This window comes from Tupaia chinensis, unplaced genomic scaffold (assembly GCF_000334495.1).
Source record: "Tupaia chinensis unplaced genomic scaffold, TupChi_1.0 Scaffold000274_1, whole genome shotgun sequence".
NCBI lineage: Eukaryota > Metazoa > Chordata > Mammalia > Scandentia > Tupaiidae > Tupaia > Tupaia belangeri.
The window spans coordinates 2,092,250-2,113,988 of NW_006159756.1; the positions used below are offsets into that span (position 1 = coordinate 2,092,250).

Below are 21,739 nucleotides of genomic sequence, written 5' to 3' on the forward strand. Positions count from 1 at the left end.
ATCTCTTTAAAAATAAAAAGAAAACCTTGCTTGCTATTTTATCGAGGTCAGTCAGCTATGACCTCCTAAGCTGCAAAATTTGAAGACAAGTAACAAGCCCAGTTGAACTTTGTCAGATAGGGTCCTTGCCTCATCAGCTGGGCGTTAACATTCTGAGGAAAAACGGGGGCTATTTTTCAATGTGGGATTTTTATTAAGGAACAAAGTAAAAAATGCTCCTTAAAGATATTCTGTAAGGATGCTGTTAAGGGCAGGCGGGGGGTCATTGTAGTAAAAGGAATGAGTGAATCTGGAGAGATCATAAAGTAAAGGTTAATTACAAACACCGATTGAAATTTTATATACTAGCAGTAAAAGATCAGAAAATGAAATTTTAAATTTTAGAGTACTGCTAAAATATGTATATAAAACCAGTGACTCACATAACACATACATACATTAAAAATTACAGACTTTGGGTGATGGAAATTAAAGACGACCTAAATGAATGGAGAGAGCTTCTATAGTCATGATTTCTAAAAACTGATATATTTTTTTCTTTTTTGGAGAGGTTTTCGCTATAGGGCACATGCGCTCACCAGAAAGATAGAGAGAGACAGAGAGACAGAAAGCGAGACATCACCCCCCAGGGGGGATGACCACGCCGCAATCCCTTCTCCTCCATTCTCTTCTTGGGATCTTGGGCACACACGCACACGCACCTGGCGTGAGTTTAAGCCACCAGGTCCAGGAATTGACCAGCAGTCAGCGCCATGGGAGTCCAGCGACATAGCCATTATGCTAACTGCTGGTCCCAAAATTGGTATTGTTGAGATGTCAGCTTTCCTCAGATTGATCCAGCCATTCCATTTCTAGGTATTTATTGAAAAGAAATTATTTATTTATTTATTTATCCATTCATTCATTCATTTATGTTTGAAGAGAGGTTTTTAGTGAGCACACTTACCTTTTTTATAGGGTGCATGAAAGACAGAGAGCGACAGAGAGACAGAAAGCGAGAAATCACCCCCAAGGGGGATGGCCACGCCTGCTGGCACTTCTGTTCCATTCTCTTCTCGGGATGTTGGGCACAGGCATGCACGTTCCCAGCATGAGTTTAAGCTGCTGGGTCCAGGACTCGAATTGCAGTCGACTATGTGGGAGTCCAGCGACATAACCATTATGCCATCTGTAGGTCCCAAGACATTATTTTAAAAAATTAAAGGAAAATTGTAAATGAATTTTTTTTTTTTAGTTTTGCTATAGGACATGTGTGCTCATCACAGAGAGCGAGAGAGAGAGAAACGAAGACAGGAAAAGTGAGAGATAAATCACCCCTCCAGGGAGATACCATATTCAATCCCTTCTCCATTCTCTCAGAATTTTGGGCACACACATATATACACACATACACACACAGATGACATATTTCTCGAGATGCTGGGTCCAGGATTCAAACCATATAGTTAGCTATGTGGAATCCAGCCTCCTTAATCACACCACTGGCTGGCCCTATAAATGAATTTTCATAGCATCTCTATTCACAATAGCCCAAAAGCTGGAAACAGCCTAATGTCCAGTCAACAAGCATATGGATAAATAAATAAGGAATATCCATAAAATGCAAAACTGCTCAGTGTAAAGAGGGATGGATGCATGGCTTTAGCAACAAGGATGAACTTTCATATTTAACACCGAGCGAAAGAAGCTAGACACCAGAACACCTGCAAACTGTGATTCCATGTATGAGTATACAATATGAAAATTACAGTGACGGAACTGGAGCAGTGCTGCCCAAGGCCGGACAGGGAGCAAGGAAGAACCGGAAGGAGCACAGGGCACTGTTGGGGGTGATGATACTGTTCTGAGTCTCGGCTGTACAGAGGGTTTCACGGTATCTGTACTCTGCGAAATCACTCCACTGTGCACCTATAAACAAACGCAGCTTACAGTATGTCAGTGATGCCTTTCTGAGTTCGATTAGGAAAGAAATGACTTTTACTTTTGTTTTTGCCAAAAAGCGAATAGTGACAGTGGTGAAGATTAAATAGACAAGGAATGAGAAGGTTCAAGAATAGTGTCTGATTCGTAGTTGACACTCAACAAATGGAAACTATTACTAAAACTTCAAGCCTTAAATTTTTCTTTTTTTATTTTTTTTGGAGAGATTTTTTGTTTGTTTTTGTTTGTTTGTTTGTTTGTTTGTTTGCTATAGGGCACATGCACTCGCCAGAAAAAGAGAGACAGAGACAGAAAGTGAGAAATCACCCCCTAGGGGGGATGGCCACACCATAATCCCTTCTCCATTCTCCTCTTGGGATCTTGGGCATGCTCGCGCACACGACTGGTGTGAGTTTAAGCCACTGGGTCTGGGACTTGAACCGTGGTCAACTGCATAGGAGTCCAGCAACATAGCCATTAAGTCAACTGCTGGTCCCAAGGCTTAAAATTTTTAAAAATATGGAATATATTTATGTACAAGTCCATAATGAATTCCACGATGTAATGTTAAGTACAAGAAGCAACATTGGAGTAAAAGAGAAAAATTAAAATATAAAGCAGGGACCAGCAGGTGGAATGTTGGTTAAGGCACTAGACTCCTACATGGCACATAGCGGTTTGAGACCTGGACCTGGCAGCTTGACAATCATGCCAGGCATATGTACACGTGTGTTCTAAGTCCAGAGAGGAGAATGGAGGAGAAGGGATTGCGGTGTGACCATCCCCCCAGGGAGGTGATTTCTCACTTTCCTTCTCACTGTCTCTATCTCTCTCTAACAAACACACATACCCTATAGCAAAAAATGTTTATATAAATATTGCAAGAGGAGGTTACAGTTTATCTCAAAAAGCATACATTTAAAATTGACAGCATAAACTATTTTTTTTAAATCTGAGTGCCTAAGTAGAAGAAACAGTCTGAAGACGACAGAGATAGAAGCTAGATTTTTCTAATTATATCTGCTTTTTTAGATTTGATTTTTTTTAAATAATAGATTTACATACAGGATGAATTGAAATTTAAAATGCAACATCAAAAATTAAAAACCAAAATAAATTATTCAAATCTGAATCTAAATCTACTCTAATTGGTGGCATATCCTCAGTAAGACAAACTGTTAAGGTGACTTTAACACAGAATACTGTGCCTTCACATTGCTAAGGGGTATAATAAGGGCAGAGATAATCAGGAACGTATCTTAGACTTGTAATATTTTGTTGGTGATGATATGCATAGGCAACATATGCAATCCAATAAATATGTGATTTATACCTAAGTCACGGATAAATCATACATTTAGAATGAGCTAATCAACTCTATCAATATTGATCGTTTAGAATTTGGGACACAGGAGAAAGGCACAGATGCAAAATGGGTGAGGTTAAGTGGAATTTAAGTAGGAATTAGCAGCATGAAATCCTAATACATTGGATCTTTAAAATGTACAGATCCCCCAGTTCTAGGCACTGGAAGGCTGCAGGACCAGAAACAATGGCCATCTTTAAGACGGCGTCCCTCGGTTAAATGATCGATTCCAGGTGAGGAAACATTGAAAAGTGACCTGAATTACCTTATCAAATCAGACAGCGCGGACGCTATCAGTGACTGACACTTGGTCAAAAGGACTCTGGAACCAACTTGAAAAGACTCTGCACTTGATCTTAGGAAAAAGGCCGAGAAGCGATGGAAAAGGATCCTTGTACAAAAGTGAGAGCGGAGCCCCACTGCGGTAAATGGAAATACCCTTAAATCTCACACCCTGAATAATACTACGAACAAGCCAAACTTGACAAAATACAGAGTGGCCATTTACAGATGGTAATGACCCAGCTCAAAATGATGAAAACTGGTAAATAAAGGGAAAATGAAGCCCTTATCCTGCTTTCACATAGACACTGTCCTTGAGATTAACCAGATGAAGAGGAGAGACAGGCGGCCTCAGAACCAGACAGCCCGCCTGACCTCAAGGCTGCACTGGCGCTGTCACATCCGCTCCCCTGTGACTCAGTGAGGACGACTGGAAAAGCCCAGGCTGCCAGCCCTCAGGAGCAGGTCACCTCCCCCGGAGCTCTGCCTGGGACAGCCGAAGGTGATCCGTCAATGACCTGGACCATCTCCAGGTCCCGGGGGCTGGGCAGGCTGCCCCGGGACAGTGATGTCCTGAGAGGGACAAGGGAGGGCATGGGGAGAACAGATGACTGAGTGCCAGTCTGAAATCATGGCGGGAGACACCAGCTGCCCAAGGAAACCTTGGCATCGATTAGCAAGCCTGTCCTGCTGCCGGACAGGGCCCTCAGCCTGGTGGGGCCTCCTACAGCATCCTGCATGGGCTGAGGCCAGCGTGAACAGGCCTCGTCCTTGACGGTCGCTGGCACCATTTATACCCTGACATCCCACTGTAGGCAACAGAAACTCACAAGTACCTAAACGTCAGCCTCATCCCAGTCCTCAGCTCCCAGGGAACCTTGGGACAGGAAGCAGGATCGCTCCCGCATGGGCCTCGCTCCCCACGGGACCTGAGCGAGAGGAAGAGGATGATCAGGAGGCCCCGGGGGGGAGACAGGCCTCCCATAGAACAGCCCCAGCATAGACTCATCCAAGGGCCTCCTCTGAAGTCCTCAGTGATCAGACACAATCTGCGCCAGGATCTATGCGGAGTGTATGGGTCACCTGGTACTTTTCAAATGTTAATTTAGTCTGATTTTTGAACATCATTTAAAATTGAAGAAACCATGCAAGGCATCGCCCAGCTTCCTTCTCTGTCTTTTCTTCTTACCTTCTCATGCCCTACGGACAGCCCCATACCTAACACACCTCCCTTACACACACACACACACACACACACACACACACACACGGAATGCAAGGCAAGGAGGGAGGGGAATTGGGAGCGCAGAGAACAGGTGTCGGGCAAAGTCCCATGGTGTGAGAGCTAGTCAGTCCCTGTGTGCGGGAGGGTGGGGGCAGAGAGGACCCGTCCATGCTTTTCTTCGCCACTGCAAGCCCTCTGGGACCTGCCCCTGGGCCTCTCCCATTGTCCGAGGACACTGCGAGGTAGTAAGGAATGACGATGACAATAACAAGAACCAAGCACCACAATCCAGACTACTGACTTTAGATTTCTCAGGAGGAGGAGGAGCAGCTGCTGTTTCCAGGAAGAGTATGCCGATCGGAAAGTGTGTTTTCAAGACATTTATCAAGTTTCTAGCCATTTTTTCTTCAAGGGCGACATGTTTGAATCGCTTACCTCTGCTAAAAATATGCTTGCAAACGAAGAGGATGTATATGTGTGATTGAATGGTGATTCATAAAGTTTCACAAGCGTTTATTAAAGTTAATCAAATTCAACAAATAAATAAAAGTTCATTATTTTATTAATACATAAATTAGCCATGGTTTTAATGTGGATGATCCCAATAGTGGATACTGGACAGATGCTTTCTGCCAAAACAAATGATCAGAGGTAGATTTGCATTCACTGCCTGTAAATGCCTCCGAGGGACAAGCTCATAGATGGGAGATCTTTCCAACTGCTCCTGTTCCCCAGCAGCCAGGAGAAAGCTCACAATTGTCCCCAAGGCAAGGCTTTAACATGCCTTGGCACACCTTGGGAGCTCTCCGATCACTTGATTCTAGTTGTTTCATGACTCCAGAGGGTAAAACATGTTTTTAATGCTGTCATGATTGCAGGGAAGGGATGTCGAGGTGGTCACAGAATTAGGAGTCACTGTTCCCTTCCCTGCCAGTTCCCTGCCGGCTATTGCAGGGTGTCCTCAGAGCTCCTTTGGTCCTGGCTCCTCAGTCCCTGAGGCTGGGCACAGCTGTCACCTTCTTCCAGTTCCTATACCCCCAGGATGCCCTGAGATGCCCCCAGCAGAACCGCTGGTTCCCAAGATGTATTCAGACCCTGGGTCAGGAAAGCCGCCTCCTGGCCACCTGGCTGAGCAGGGGCAGGGGCGTAAGGGGGAGCTGGTCCCTTCTCAGCAAAGGTATCTTTGCTCTAGACATTTCCCACAGTAATTTGGTGTTCATTATTTCATCTTGTATTCATTCAGAGACCTATTCTGCAAGTAGCTCCTGGATGGCTGCTATTTGCCAAGCACTGTTCTAAGTGTTCAAATAATGACTTGGGGAATAATAGAAGTGGAAATAATAAAGCTAACAAATTCCATCTGGTTAAAAATAATGGAGCTTAAGATATTTACATATATAATCTTATTTCTGCTCAGATCAGCCCTATGCAGTGTTACTCTTTTTTTTTAATTGAGAGGTGTTTGCTATAGGGCGCATGTGCTCGCCAGAAAGACATAGAGAGACAGAAAGCGAGAAATCACCCCCCGGGGGGATGGCCACGCCGCAATCCCTTCTCCTCCATTCTCCTCTTGGGATCTTGGTCACACACACACACACACACGCCCGGAGTGAGTTTAAGCCACCGAGTCCAGGACTCGAACTACGGTCAGCTACATGGAAGTCCAGCGACATAGCCATTATGCTAACTGCTGATCCTCGCAGTGTTACTCTTATCCTTGTTCTCTGAAAGATAAGCTGGCTGGGGCCTATATTCACCCTAAGCAGTGGTGTTATTCAAGCCATCTTTCTGACCCAAGCCCAGTGCCCTCTGCTGTATTGTCCAGAGGCAACAGAGAGTCCTGGACGCTCGTGTTCTAATTGGGACCCTTTCAAGCTAGTTGAAAGGTGGAGATTTCTTTATTTCTTTTTTTGTTTGTTTGTTTTTAAGAAACTTTTTTTTGAGATAGGGCATGTGCACTAACCAAAGAGACAGAGAGATAAAAAGCAAGAAATCACCCACCAGGGGGGATGGCCACACCTCAATCCCTTCTCCTCCATTCTCCTCTCAGGATTTTGGGCACGCACATATATGCACCTGGCATGAGTTTAAAGCCATCAGCCCAGGCCTGGAACCGCGGTCGACTATGTGGGAGTCCCGCACCATAACCATTACACCATCTGCTGGTCCTAGAGATGTCGTTTTGTTTGTTTGTTTGCTTGTTTGTTTCCAATAAGTTATCAAGGGATTTTTAAAAAACTCATCCTAAACCTCTTTGCCTCTCTCTCTCTCTCTCTTTTTTTTTTGTTTTTTTTTTTTGTTTTATTCTCTCTTGGGATCCCCGTCTTCCCCACCTCCTCCAACACTGTGGGCAGTGTCAGCTGCTGGGGTGGTCACACAGGGAAGACGGCAGTGCCAGGAAAGCTGCAGAGACCTCATTTGCCTAGTCCCAGAGATAAATCCCATTGATTCCTGCTCCCAGCTTCCTCCTCCTTCCCCCTGGGCTCCAGGTCGTCACATCCTCTCACCAGGGGATGGACTGACAGACACGAAGGACACGAATGTAAATTAGGTAGCACAGGGAACATCCTTGAGACGGTCGTGAGCGCAGCTGAAATAAGCAGCTGGCAGCCATGTGCACTCAAACACATGCACACACACACGTGCACACACATGCACACAAATGCACACACATGCATACGAACACGCACACAAATGTGCGCACATGCATACAAACACATAAATGCACGCACGTGTGCATGCAAATGCATGCAAATGCACACACGTGTGGTCACATGCACACACACGTGCACACAAACGCATACACGTTTTTCTAAAGCCGACTACCTTGAAAGCACGGGTCAGAGTGAGGAGAAGGTGCCTGTGTGGCTCAAAAAGCCATGGCTCTCTGTTCCCAAGTGGGTTTCTAATCGCTTCTCTGCCATGCAAGCCGTGAAAACGGCTGTGCTGATAACAAAGCCTGCTCTGTCAGGACCAGGTCACTGTGATGCTGCAAGGGCAGTCACACAGGCACTGCCACTACTCCGGCACACCTATGCCCTCCCTGATGGCCTCCACCCTGGGGTTCCGCTGCCTCTGGAGTGCCTCCCCAGGACCCACGGCTATCACCCGTCCCGGCGTGGCCCTTCCTCGACCCCCAGGCCGAGGCTCAGCTCCTCTAGGAGGGCATCCCTGGCACTCCCGACTTGCTGCAGAAGAACGGTGCTCACCGTCTGCTGGAGCCAGCACCTCCCAGCACCTCCCAGCACCCTTGTCGGACGCAAGGTTGGTCACGAGGGTAATCTGGGACCCCAGGAGCACCGGAAACCCCACCGTGTGCTCCGAGGTTCTCCCACTGGACCAGATCAATGCTCAGCAGTGCTGGATGTCAATGCAGCGATGACCACCGGCATAGGCCGCCCTGTCCTGTCCCACAGGGCTGACGTGACAGCTACAACTGACTCACCTTCGATGCCAGCACTTCCCGTTCCAAAGTTGCCACACTGTCCTCCCTGCCTGGGAGTGGTGGCCATCAGCTCACCCCATCCTAGCACACCCCTGGCTGTCCTGTACTCAGCCCCGCTACCTCGCGGGCATGAGAGTTTTTACTACAATACAAGAGGTCCACGGCTTGGACTCTCAGCGACCTTGGCTGCAGACTGAATTGGAGGCCATGTCTTCTTGTCTCTCTTGCCTGAGAGCCACTGACATTGGACAGAAACACCCCAACGTGGTGGCATGGGCACCATGTTTAGTGAGGTTCTTACCAAGCCAAAGGCCCCGCTCTCTTTCCTCTTTTCTCTCCCCCATGACCCCCATGTAGTTCCTAAAGGCTGCAGAGGGGGCTTGGTGAGGCAGGGGCTTTGTTCTTGGGTACTCAAGTGTGGGCCAACCTCCTCTTTCCCAGCTGAAGGGGTCCTAGCCCCAGGGGCAGCATTCAGAATCCAGACATCTGGAGAGATGGTCTCTTCTTGATTCTCTAACTTCAACTATGCACCAGGCAAGCTGCCAGGTCCAGGACTTGATCCACAGTCAGGCATTTGGGACCCAGCCACCTTAACCTTCACGCCACTGGCTGGCCCATGTGTTCCTGTTTCAAAGCAGTCAGAAGCAAGTTTTCTGTCAATTAAGGAGGAAACCATGGCAGTTTGAGACAGTGTAGACATGCACACTGACAGAAGTGCCTTTGCTGGTGGGAGCAGTGGTTGTCTGAGCCCTTCAGGGACACTGCCCTTCCCACGGCGCCGGGCTCTAGGGGAAGTGGAGAGTGCAGATGGAGGGGCTGTGCAGACATTTCCTCTTGTGTTTTAGAAAAACACGTCGTTTTGAAGAAGTCTAAACCTTAGATCAGATTTCCCATTTTGCTAAATGCAATCTTATTACGAGTGCGTTCCGTGAAGGTCCCCCACCGGGAGCATGCTCAAGCCGCAGTGTAAAGCTGCCGGGATGGAGAGGCAGCATGGCGGTACAGGTGTGCCACCCTTGAGCCTGCGGTGGTGTTTCCGGTCCGTGCTGGTTTCCTAAGCGACAGAGCCACAAAGGCTCCTTGGCCTTATGTGACCATCTCCAAACTCATGCCTTCGTTAAGTCCTTCCACGTTTATACCCTAGAACTTTGCGAAATGATGTCGTTTTGTTTTCAGAATCATGCCCGCCATCCTGGCACTGGCAGAAACGCCAGCATCAGGACCCAGGGATAATCTGAATTTCCCAAACCTCCAAGACGTTACACAAAAATACTTTCAGGGGAGTTTATTTCTCCTCCACCACAAGTTTTCCAGGTGTGAGGAAGCTGTCCATGTCACCAGGACAAGAGATTTCATCTCACATAAAAAATAATGACACTCGGATGGCCCCTCCTCCAGGAAGCCCTCGCTGCAGGTTTCTGGCCAGGCTGGGTTAGAGGCTCCCCCAGTTTCCTGTATTTCCCACTGTCTCAGCTCAGATTACACCGTAAGCTCCTTGCCTATGTCTGTGTCTGCTCCAACCTGGCCTCCGACCTGGCCTCCGTGGTCTTCAGGGCTCCAGGGCCCCCACAAGGTCAGCTCTGGGGTGGTATCAGGAGGATACAGCAGCCAGCTGGAGGCTGGAGGCTGGCGGAGCTGGCGGTGTGACTCTCGGCCTGTACCTCCAGTCATCAGAATTTACTCCGGGGCGGTTTGCATGCTAAGCCAGTGAGTAAGCCCACGTGTAAACACTTGGTGTAAACTCGTGAAGTCGGGCAGCTTTGTTTACTCCTCTGGCTCAGGCTCCTCGCAGCCTAAAAATGCCTGTTCCCTGGGAGCTGCATTGACGGACTCAAAGCCCAGGGATGGATGGGAATGCTGTGTGAACAATGGGGAAAAAACAGGCCAGAGTAAGGAAGGCTTGAGAAGCCCTGGGCAACGCGAGTCATGCTGTGAGCCGCGCTTGGCCGCACGAGTGATGGGCCACCTGGACGGGCACTGTGCCTCTCCGGGCTGTAGGTTCCTTGTGTGTAGAACAGAGACTGTTAGGGATTGAATGCTTGTACCCTTTCAAAATGCCAATGTGGAGATCCTAATCCCTAGGGGTTGGGCAGGGGTGCACAGTCAACTGTGATGCTCTGTGAGGACTGACCCACATGGGGAGATTCTGGGTTCGAGGCTGGAGACCTCTCTGATTATGCTGGACACAGGTGCCTGTTATCGGGGACTGGTGGGGTTAGGAGTGGATTGAAGTGTTGAGACCTGTCAGGGGTGCTGTCTCTCTCCCTCTCTGTCTCTCTCCGTTTCACTCCACAGAAGAAATAATAAACTTGAGGGGAAAAAAAGGAAATGGGACAAGAAATTCTAGTTCCCAAGGCGATGATTTTAGGATTAGGTCACGAGGGAACCAGCAGTTAGCATAATGGCTATGTCACTGGACTCCCACGTAGTTGACCGCGGTTTGCGTCCCGGACCCGGTGGCTTAAAACTCATGCCGGGCACGTGTGCGTGCGTGCCCAAGATCCCGAGAGGAGAATGGAGAAGGGATTGCGGCGTGGCCATCCCCCCTGGGGGGTGATTTCTCACTTTCTGTCTCTATGTCTCTCTCTGTCTGTCTGGCAAGCGCAAGCGCCCTATAGCAGAAAAAAAACTCTAAAAAAACAAAAAAAAGTCGACGATGACTCATTCATTCGTGCGGCACACGCTCTGAGTACTGTGTGCTGCACGTTGTTCCAGGCGCTGGTTACATTGGAGTGAGTAGGACAGACGACCTCTGCTTTCATGGAGCTGACGTCGTACTGGGAAGACAGATGAGAACGGTATACAAAAATTAAGATGATTTCAGCTAATTATAAGTTCTAGGACAATATATACAGGGAGAAGTGATCTGGTGTGAAAGGGGCCCATGGAAATTAAGGTGCCAGAAGTCACCTCTCTAAGGAGCTGAAATGCGAGCTGAGACCAGAAGCTTGAGAAGGACTGTGCTAGGTGATGATCCAGGGAACAGTGATAGGCCGTGGGAACAGCAGGTGCGAAGGCCCTGAGGTGGAAGTGAACCTGACTGTTTGAGGGACAGAAGGAAGTCCGAGGCGGCTGGAGTATGTCAAAGATGGGGAAAGTTGCAGAACTGGGTGTGGAGGGAGACGGGATCCTAGGGGCCATGGCGTGGAGTTTAGATAGCACGGAAAGTCACTGCAGGGAGGGAACCGAGCAGTGCCAGCTGCATATGCCCTGAGGAAATCGAATGCAAGAGAGGTCTGAACGGCCCAATGCACGTCCCATTGCCGGTCACCCCTAATTAGCCAGCACGGCCTTAGACAGGTCTCTGAAAGATGGCGAGAATCCTACCCCGTTCGTGCAGCTTGAGATGAAATGAGATGAGGCACATTAGGTTTCCACACAGTGCCCAGCCCTGAATCCAAAGGCCACACACGTCACTTCCTTCTCTCTTCCTCCCACCGGCCCGCAAGCCTGCCACACCCAGGGTCCTCGCTACCTAGCTGAGTCTGCCCACGTCCTCAGCAGCCGGCGCAGAACCCAGTGAGCAGCATGAGCAGGTGTGCGCCCTCGAGGCTGCCTTTGCGACGGTTCACTTCTCTGCCCCTCAGCGTCGTTCTTCCTGCCAGAAACCCCATCCAGAGCGTCATGGTCTCCCATGGCAGCTGTGCCAACAGCCACCTGCTTGTCCCCTCTACTGCACTGAGGGTGGTACAGATGTGACCGTGACACCACTCAGACCACACCTCTGTCTTATTCACAGCCTTGTGGGTGTCTGGCTGACCTACTTGCCCCTGCTCCTTTGGCTGGTGTTCGAGGCTCACTGCAGCCCACCCTGGCTGTCTTTGCCATGTTCTCTCTTTCTGTCCCCCTCTTACTCCCTCCCGTCACGGTTCTCTGGGCTTAGACCTGCTGTCTCCTTGCTCATGCATTCCTCTGCCTGGGTGGCCTCCCCACAGCATCACACAGCCCACACCAAGGCCCTCCTGCCCCCACCTTCCCACAGAGCACTCCCTGCACACCTGCCACTTTGTCCCGGTGCTGTGTCCACCCGTGTGCACGAGTCCAGTGGGCACTCATGAACATGTGAGGGGGAGTATACGTGTGTCTCCCCACAGGGACAATGGCGTGCCTCCTGCCTCGCTACCTCCCCTCTCCTTCACACAGCTACATGTCTCTTGAATACAGCAGGAACATAATACCCGCCTAACAGGTGAGTCATCAGGTCTGGTCTGCTCCGATCTGTAAAGGGGCCTTGACTCAGTCTCCTACACCCTGGCTGCTGCTCCTGCCCTTAGGCAGGCCACAGCGTCTTTTACCAGGACTGGGGCAGTAGTCTCGAAAAGTTTAAGTTCCATGAAGATGGCCAGAGTGAGCTTGCTTTCTTTTTTGGTTTCCCAAAGGGACGTGCACTCGCCAGAGAGACAGAGAACGTGAGAAAGCACTCCCTATGGGAATGGTCATACGGCAGTGCTCCAGTACTTCTCCTCTATCATCCCCTTCTCTTGGGATCTTGCAAGATGCACATGAGCCTGGCATGTTTCTCAAACCGCCGAGCCCGGATGCCAACAGTACCGTCGGCCACGAGGGATCCAGCCGCTTTCACTGTCATGCCCCTGCTGGCCTTAGAACGATCTTTCTGAAATGAAGAGCTGCTCATGCCTTTCCTCCGCTGGAAACCTTTCCCGAGCTCCCCACAGCCACAGTGACAGCCTCAGGTGCTTTTAGCTTTATCCTTCACGTCCCCCTCTCCCTCTTACCCCAGAGCCTTGCACCCGTCCTGAGCCACTCGGAAGTCCAGGGCAGCCTCACCCTGCATCAGAACTCTGCATCTCAGCCCCTACGCTCCCTCAACCCCAAGGGGCTCCCCTGCTGGCCCCCCTCATCTGATGGATGGCTTCCATGCTTCAGAGCTCCGTTCTGAGAAAAGTGTCCTGTGTGAAGGAGGAGCTGGCTGACTGTGGGCGGGAACGTCCCCCCACTAACCGTGCATCCAGCCCATGATGCAGTTGGGCACCCACTCTGCCCCAGAGGCCCTCGCTGGGTCACGGCTGCATGGTGAGAGTCCTGTGGTTACACCAGCACCCAGTATGAACAGAGCGGTGTTCCCACCTGCCTCATATCCTGGGTGAGAGCCCGAGGTCAGGGCTGTTTCTGGCTCAGGACACCGCGTCCTCCCACAGGGTGGGCGGAGGTGGGAGATCCATCCATGAGCCACTGTGTGTGCAAGGGGTGGGGAAGGGAGGAGGTCAGGTGGGGACCAGGGCGGCACAACTGCAAACATCCCAGGCCTGGCTGACAGGGTCGCTTGCATTTATGTTCGAGCCCAGGATCCTGCTGGTCAACAGCAAGAAGGAGCTTCACTTTGACTGTCTTGAGGCCCCTGTGTAAGCTACAGTTGAGTGGTTCTGGTCGGCCCAGTCCTCGAAAATGTCCCTGCAAAGCGTCCTCCCCACCACGCTGGGTGAAAGAACAGGTTATGCAGCTACCAACCGCCAGGCACACTGCAAACTGCAGCTTCGTCACTGTCGGGGTAGCAGGAAGTCAGCAGTTTCTGGCCCTGGCTTCAAGTGTTCAAACCATCAATGCGGCCATTCTTCTCTTTCACAAAGCTGTGCCCATGCCACTTTGTGCTTGGCACTGGGGACAGAGAGATAAACCAGACCCAATTCCTGCCCTGGAGAAGCGCCCTGTCTGGGGAAGCGGGTCGGGCAGCTGAATGGGCGAGCACCACGCAGCTAAGTCGCAGCGAGCCAGTCTCCAAACTTAGGCGGTACAACTACTAAACAGTTACAGGGACGTCGCTGGCCGGGGTGGCTTTGACAGTTCCTAGGATTTCTATTTGCTCTGGGCGGACTGGTCTTCATTTTGTCTTCAAGACAGTATTTTGAGGAACACTCACTTTGTCTCATTTTGTCCCAGTTCCTGGCCCCTGGAGCTAGAGGGAGCTGGGGCAGACAGAGAGGATCAGCTGTCAGGACAAAGACAGGGACTCAGTACAGCAGACAGCGACCCGCTCTGGGACAAGAGGACATATTGGGGCAAGAAGGGAAAAGACTGAATGAGAGAAAGGGGAACTTGGCGGGTCAGAGCACAGGAAAGCCTGAGGGGCAAAGAGAAGGGGAAGGGGGGACAGAAAAGAATATATCCAGAAGAAGCCTTAATATTACAGAACACATTCTAGTGTAAACACATGCTTAAGTGTATTTCTGAATTAGAATGTATCAGCGAAGAATGTTCCCTTTTCCTAAACATATTTATGAATAACATGCTCAGAAATACATTCTGGAATACTTATTTTCTTATGAATATTATGATTTTTTTTATTGCCAGAGGACATATGCTCTCACCAGAGAGAGAAAAAGAGGCAGAGAAAGCACCCTTTCGGTGGAGCCTGGTCACACTGCAATCCCTTTTCCCTCCATTTCTCCATCCCATTGAGATTTGGAGCACACACACACACACGGGGTGTTTCTCAAGCGCTTCCAAGGCTGGGACTTGAACCTTGGTTGCCCAGGAGGTATCCGGCTTCTAATGCACTGCACCCCTGTGTTACAGGGCTGACCCCTGAGTATATGCTTTGGTTTCGTCATCTCTCTGTCCTTTCACTGCTCCTTACTCTCTCCTTTCCATGCGCAATCCTTTCCCTCGCCCCTTAGTCTCCTCCTCACTCTGCATTTAGGTGCTGGCTGGGAATGGCTCACCTCGAAGGCTCCTCACTTGCCTCCAGGCGCCAGTGCTGAGGCGACTGCTAGTCAGGTCCCTCGGGCTGCTTTCCCTGGCTGGCTATGGCCCTTGCATGGTGCCTCCTGCACGGCAGCCCCAAGGGGGCCGCTACTTTTTTCTCTCACCCCCTACATTCTGGAATACTTATTTTCTTATGAATATTATGATTTTTTTTATTGCCAGAGGACATATGCTCTCACCAGAGAGAGAAAAAGAGGCAGAGAAAGCACCCTTTCGGTGGAGCCTGGTCACACTGCAATCCCTTTTCCCTCCATTTCTCCATCCCATTGAGATTTGGAGCACACACACACACACACGGGGTGTTTCTCAAGCTTCCAAGGCTGGGACTTGAACCTTGGTTGCCCAGGAGGTATCCGGCTTCTAATGCACTGCACCCCTGTGTTACAGGGCTGACCCCTGAGTATATGCTTTGGTTTCGTCATCTCTCTGTCCTTTCACTGCTCCTTACTCTCTCCTTTCCATGCGCAATCCTTTCCCTCGCCCCTTAGTCTCCTCCTCACTCTGCATTTAGGTGCTGGCTGGGAATGGCTCACCTCGAAGGCTCCTCACTTGCCTCCAGGCGCCAGTGCTGAGGCGACTGCTAGTCAGGTCCCTCGGGCTGCTTTCCCTGGCTGGCTATGGCCCTTGCATGGTGCCTCCTGCACGGCAGCCACAGGGTGTCTGTTCCTTTTTCCTGCAGCCCCAGGCTCCAGGTGTGTGTCCTGAGAACAACCCCCTTTTGCAGCCTACCCACCTGAGTCTCGTGTGTCACCTCCCCGGCCCCTCCCCAGATGAAGGGCAGAGAACATAGACTCATACACTCCCTTGTCAATGGAATGTCAGTGACACTCTGGGATAGGCAGAGGTTGTACAGTCACCTTCAAAAAATGTTATCTGCCTCAGATGAGTTTAAAAAAAAAAAAAAGACTATCTGCTATTTGCTAAAGATAAATCTAACACACACACACACACACACACACACACACACACACACAGAGAGAGAGAGAGAAAAGAAAAGAAAAAAGAACTAAGAGTAAAGACCAGCAGATGGCTTAATGACTATGTCACTGGACTCCCACATAGTCAATGGCGGTTTGAGTCCCAGACCCAGCAGCTTAAAACTCATGCCAGGCATGTGTGTGTATGTGCCCAAAATCCTAAGAGGAGAACGGGGGAGAAGGGACTGTGCTGTGGCCATCCCTCTGGGGGATGATTTCTGGCTTTCTGTCTCTCTAATTCTCTCTGTCTCTCTGGTGAGTGCACACCACCCTATAGCAAAAATATCTCTTAAAAAAAGAATTGTATTGCTATTAAGTAGATTTTTTAAATGCTTAGTAAATATGTACAAAGTGTCATGAATAATGGTAAAATAAAACTCCTGCACCTGCAACCAGTTTTTGGAACCTCCTTGCACCTGCCTGGCCCACCCCATTGCCTTTCCTCTCACCACAAAGATGACCACATTTCTGAATCTTCTGCCTTTTACTTGCCTTACTCTTACTCTTCTTTATATGTCTGCTTCATATCTATGTCCTTGAAAGGTACCTTTTTAGTTTTGCATGTGTTTAAACTTTAGATAAAAGGAATTAGTATTTTTCTGTGACTTTTCTCATTTAGCGTTATGTTCCTGGGATTTGTTCTTCTTGATGCCTCCAGTTCTGTTGTTCCTTTTCTTGGCTGCATAGTATTCTATCTTGTAAACACATTAGAATCCACTTATCCACTGAGTTGAGAGACAGGGAAAGAAAGTAAGAAACCACTCTCCCCTCCAGTGGATTTGGCTGCACTGCCATCCTCTCTCCTCCATTTTCCTCTCAGGACTTTGGGCACACAGGCACACACACCTGAGTGATTTTCAGCCGTGAGATGGTTCCAGTATTTCTGCATTACACAGCCAGGCTTGAAACATTCTTGTGTGTGCCCGCAGGGGCGCGTATGCTCTGACGTAGATCTCCTTCTCTCCTTCCAGCTGTCAAGCCAGAATGAAAAACTGTAAAGCAAAAGCTAAAAGGGAAAAGGGAATCTCCTGGCCTCACTGAGCTAGCATCAAATAAGGGGCAGACTCTGGGATGTGCAGTCAGACCCCAGGAGCAAGGCCAGATGGGAATGGCAACATGCCCACTGACGCTGAGAAGCTAGGGTCTTGTAGAGCAGCCCCACAGCCTGATGGTTAAGGGAACCGGGTCTCACATGGTCTCCCACAGTTTGAATCCCAGCCCTGGAGGCTTGAGAAACACAGCAGGTACATGTGTGTGCATGTCCAAAATCCCAAGAAGATAGGAAAATGGAGGGGAAGGGACTGTGGCATGACCAAACCCACTGGGAGGAGTGCTTTCTCCTCTTCTCTATTTTTCCCTGGTGAGTGCATGTGCCCTCTGGCAAATAATAAAAGAAAAGAAAAAAACTAGGGTCTTTCATACTAGTAAAAGGGTACAGTACATTAAGGCGTTCTGAAAGAGGCAACGCTGGGCAAAGGTGAGAAAGGAGCGTCTTGTGGACATGTGGGAGGACAAGATTGGATGAGAGTCGGTTGGCAGGAGCCATCTCAAACAACTGATTGGCAGTGACGATAGTATGCGGAGCAGGGTAAGTGATTAGGGACCTGCAGGCCTGGACTTACCTTGAGAAAGAAAGTCTCGTGACAGCCACATAGTCAGCCGGTAAGCAGGGTAGCAGCCCGCTTCTTCCTGGTGGTCCTCCAGGCCATATGTATTTCTTTTTGTCATTTGCTGGAGGGCACCAGGTTCGCTGGAGACAAGAGAAAGAGAAAAAGTGAGAAAGAATCATCCCCCATGGGGCGCTTCTTCATGGTCACCCACAGCCCTTCCTCTTCCTCTTCCATTTGTCCCTTCTTCTGGGATTTTGGACATACACACACGCACACACCCAGTGTGTTTTGCAATCTGCCTAGTCTAGGATTTGAACCACATAGTTGGCCATAGTGAGATCCAACCACCTTAAATACCATGCTACTCATTGGCCCCACCAGCTCCTACTTTTAAATTTCATACAACAATCTCTTTTCTAGATAAACTTTATCTTCACACAAAGACCATAAGAAATACATATAATCAGCTTCCTTTTATGGATGAAATTGAGTTTCAGAAAAATTAAATGACCAGTGACATATAAAGCATTCATGCATTGGCTCTCCCCATGTCATGAAGGGAAACCTACCTACTGGCCCATTCCCTACCCAAAGAGCTCCTTGCTCAACAATTCTCAGTTCCCTCCTTCTCATCCCCTTCCTCAGCATCCCACCCATGCCTCCCACCCCACCTCTTCCCGGCCCGCCTCCTTCCTCCAGATCCTCAGAACTCCCCACAGCCCGGGTCTTGAACTCCACTGACCACTTACACGTTAAGTCAAAGGACCGTGGATCTTCAGCTCCCAGCGATGTCCCCTTTGCCTGCCTCTCCTCTCTTGCCCCCACGCAGGCATCTTCCCTCCCTCTGACCACCTGCAGGTGTGTCCCACTCTGTGGTGGCTCTGGTTTCTCTGCCCTGATTGCAGGGTAACCTTCTGTCAGACAGGAGCGCTTTCATCTCTGCTCCTCAGCAGTTCTAGAAAGTCTCTAGTTCGATTTCTCCCCCTCTCCCTCATGTTATAAAGAACTGTTTCATTTTCTTCTGTCTCCCTAGGGGCCAGCTCAGAACCCTACATAGTAAATAACAAATATTTAACCAAAGGATTAATTCTATCCAAACCACTTCTGTGCAGTGCCTGGATTAATTTCAGGTAATGTTTACTGATCCTCTTCAGGATACCAAGTACAGTGCAAAGCCAGCCTGGTCCAGGTGACGTAGGCCACTCTCCTCTGGTCTCTCCAGGCTCAAGCTAAGGGCAGCCCCTGCCTCTCCTACCTTGCTCGGCAAGGTCTCTTTCGGAGCCATCCTAAACGGCTAGCTCCTAAGCAGCATGGCCAACATTTACACAGCTCTGACGTTTCAGGGCTATGTGATCTGTCAGGCAACCAGTGCCTCAAGTGTCATGATCCCCGCTTTGTAGAAAACAGAGCCAAGTCCCAGAGATCCCCCCTGGTCCCCAACAGGAAGGACTGACTCCGAGTGTCCTCGTTTCAGAGAGCGGTTTTGCCTTTCCACGGTACGAAGCTACCTCCTCCCTGAAGCCCAAGCCGAGGCGATGGAATTTGGCAGCCAGCTCGGAGTGATCGGAAAGGTGCCAGCTGGAGGTGAGTCAGCCTGAGTCTGGGTGGCAGCACCGTCACTTGGTAGCTGGGTGGCCTTCATAAAGTCACTAATTCCCCCAGCCTGAGGGCTTCATCTGCAAACGGCGCAGTAGCACCTTCTAATGTAAAAAAATGAGAAGAGAAAGATATGTGTATGGGACCAGCAGGTGGCATGGCGGCTGAGGCGCTGGACTCCCACATGGCCAACCATGGTTTGAGTCCCACACCTAGTGGCTTGCTTTCTCCCTTCCCCTGCTCTCCTCTCTCTGGTCAAATTGTAAGTAAGTAAATAAAATAAGTGTCTAAGTTGTCTCACATGTAGTCAGGGCTCAACACATTCAGCACCTGGCCCCGCCTGACCTTGCTCGGCCCCCAGCCCCTTGATGGTCATTCAAGAGCTCCAAGTTCTGTTCCCCAAACCAGAGCAGAGGTCAGTGCACGCAGGCAGGGTCTCACCCATGGGCGACGGCTCCCCAGGGCTCAGCACCAAGGATGGCTGCATGTTCACTTCCTTACTCCTGGGTGCAGCTCGAGGTCCCGACTGGTTGGGGCGCACTCTCTCTGAGTGTTCGAGAACATGCGTGTTCGGTTTGCCCATAGCCTCACATCGTGGCCTGCTTAGCCCCAGAACCTCATCTCGGCCGGTTCCTCACTGAACCTCCGCACCCCCAGGGACCCGGGTACAGAGGGATTTGTGGTTCCCAAAAGCCCACATCAACGCCGGGCATTTTCATATTCCTGCTTTCCACCTCAGAAATTGTTCCGTGCCAAGTAAAGGGACGGACGTCCCATTGTCTGATCCACACTCCTGAGGACCATCGGTTCACGCGCCACACGCCAGCAGCCGTCGCTGTAATGACTGCATGTGTGTGTGAGCCCAACGGCACGAAGGGACCCTGAGAGCATCACATCTAATCTCAGTCAGCCTTGAGCGCGGCTTTGCCTCCATCTTGAAGAGGAGAAAGCCCAGGTTTGGAGAGCTGTGGTGACTTGTTTGACCACACCAAGTGGCAGAGCAATTATTTAAAATGCTGAGTCTCAGATTCCAATGCGGACATCTTTCCCAGCCCTAAGACTCTCCACAGTCAAGCTGCAAACCCAGAAACAAAGAGTGTATTCATTTATCAAGATGCAAATGTCCTTTTGTTTCTGATTATAAAAAGAGGCTCTGAATATAAAAGTCCTTCTCTGGGGAGGGAGGCTAAGGAACTGGCATGAAAGGAGGACTCTTTTGAGTATTCTTTTGAACTCAGTGAATTTTTAAACGTGGGGAGGGGGGCTGTGTGTGCATGTGTATTTTTTTTTTTTTTGAGAGGTTTTTGCTTTAGAGTGCATGCACTCACTGGAAAAACAGAGAGAGACAGAGAGACAGAAAGAGAGAAATCAACCCCCAGGGGGGATGGCCATGTCGCAATCCCTTCTCCTCCATTCTCCTCTCGGGATCTTGGGCACGCATGCACACGTGCCTGGAGTGACCGTAAGCCACTGGGTCTGGGACACGAACCGTGGTTGACTACGTGGGAGTCCAGCGACATAGCCATTACGCTAACTGCTGGTGCCTGTATTTTTTCTTTGTTAATGTCAGAGGGTGCATATGTATAATGAAGAGAGAGGAGAGAAAGCGTCCCTCAGTGGGGTCTGGTCACAGCACAGTCCTCTTTCCTGCATCTCTCTCTTTTTTTTTTTTTTTTTTGAGAGGTTTTTTGCTATAGGGCACATGCACTTGCCAGAAAGACAGAGAGAGAGAGAGAGAAAGCGAGAAATCACCCCAGGGGGCATGGCCACGCCGCAATCCCTTCTCCTCCATTCTCCTCTCGGGATCCTGGGCACGCATGCACATGTGCCCGGCATGAGTTTAAGCCACAGGGTCTGGGACTCGAACCGCAGTCAACTACATGGGAGTCCAGCGACACAGCCATTATGCTAACTGCTGGTCCCTTTCCTGCATTTCTCGATACAGGCACCTGGCATGCCACACCAGGACCAGAGTGCAGCTGCAGTGAGCCACGTGGGATCACCTCCCCAGCATAGCACTTAACCACTGCCCGTGGGGATGGCCTAGTGCTTTTGCTTTGTCTCGCTTTGTTTTCAGCCTAGTTTTAAAAAAAGAATTAAAACAAAGAATGTTTCACAAATACAGTTAGTAATAAAAATTATGCCTAACCTCACTTTACACAGACACCATTCCTATGCATGCATTCCCACACCTGTTGCACACCCGGTTTCAGAACCCACGTTTTGTGCTCTCCAGCAGCTCCTCACACGGTGTCTGGGCACATCCATGAGTATGGATCTGATGACACAGATGGAATGTGGGTGGTTTATAAGGTCTTGATCTATGAAAATGCTGAGATAAACTTTCCCTTAAGTTTTGTGCCATAGGGCATGTGCATTTGCCAGAGAGAGACAGAGAGAAAGTGAGAAATCCCTCCCAGGGAGGATGACTATGCTGCAATCCCTTCTCCAGTCTCCTCTCTCCATGTACCCAGCACGTCTGGGACTCAAACCACAGTCAGCCATATAGGAGTCCAGCACCTTGACCACTGCACCACCATTGGCTCCAAGATGACCTCTTTTAAAATGGGAATTTGCAGTAACCTGTATATCCTC

The 21,739-nt window shown here is 49.7% G+C and overlaps 1 long non-coding RNA gene across 1 annotated transcript in view; it reads right to left on the reverse strand.

Moving 5' to 3' along the window:
* Nucleotides 1-16,689: 16,689 nt before the first annotated feature.
* The window catches only part of LOC102491281 (uncharacterized), a 6,570-nt gene continuing 1,520 nt past the window's right edge, over nucleotides 16,690-21,739 (reverse strand). The window contains exons 2-3 of the long non-coding RNA XR_003549593.1: nucleotides 17,561-17,688; nucleotides 16,690-16,909 (exon numbers count right to left, since the gene is read on the reverse strand). This is a non-coding gene — a long non-coding RNA (uncharacterized LOC102491281). The remainder of the gene's footprint in view (nucleotides 16,910-17,560; nucleotides 17,689-21,739) is intronic.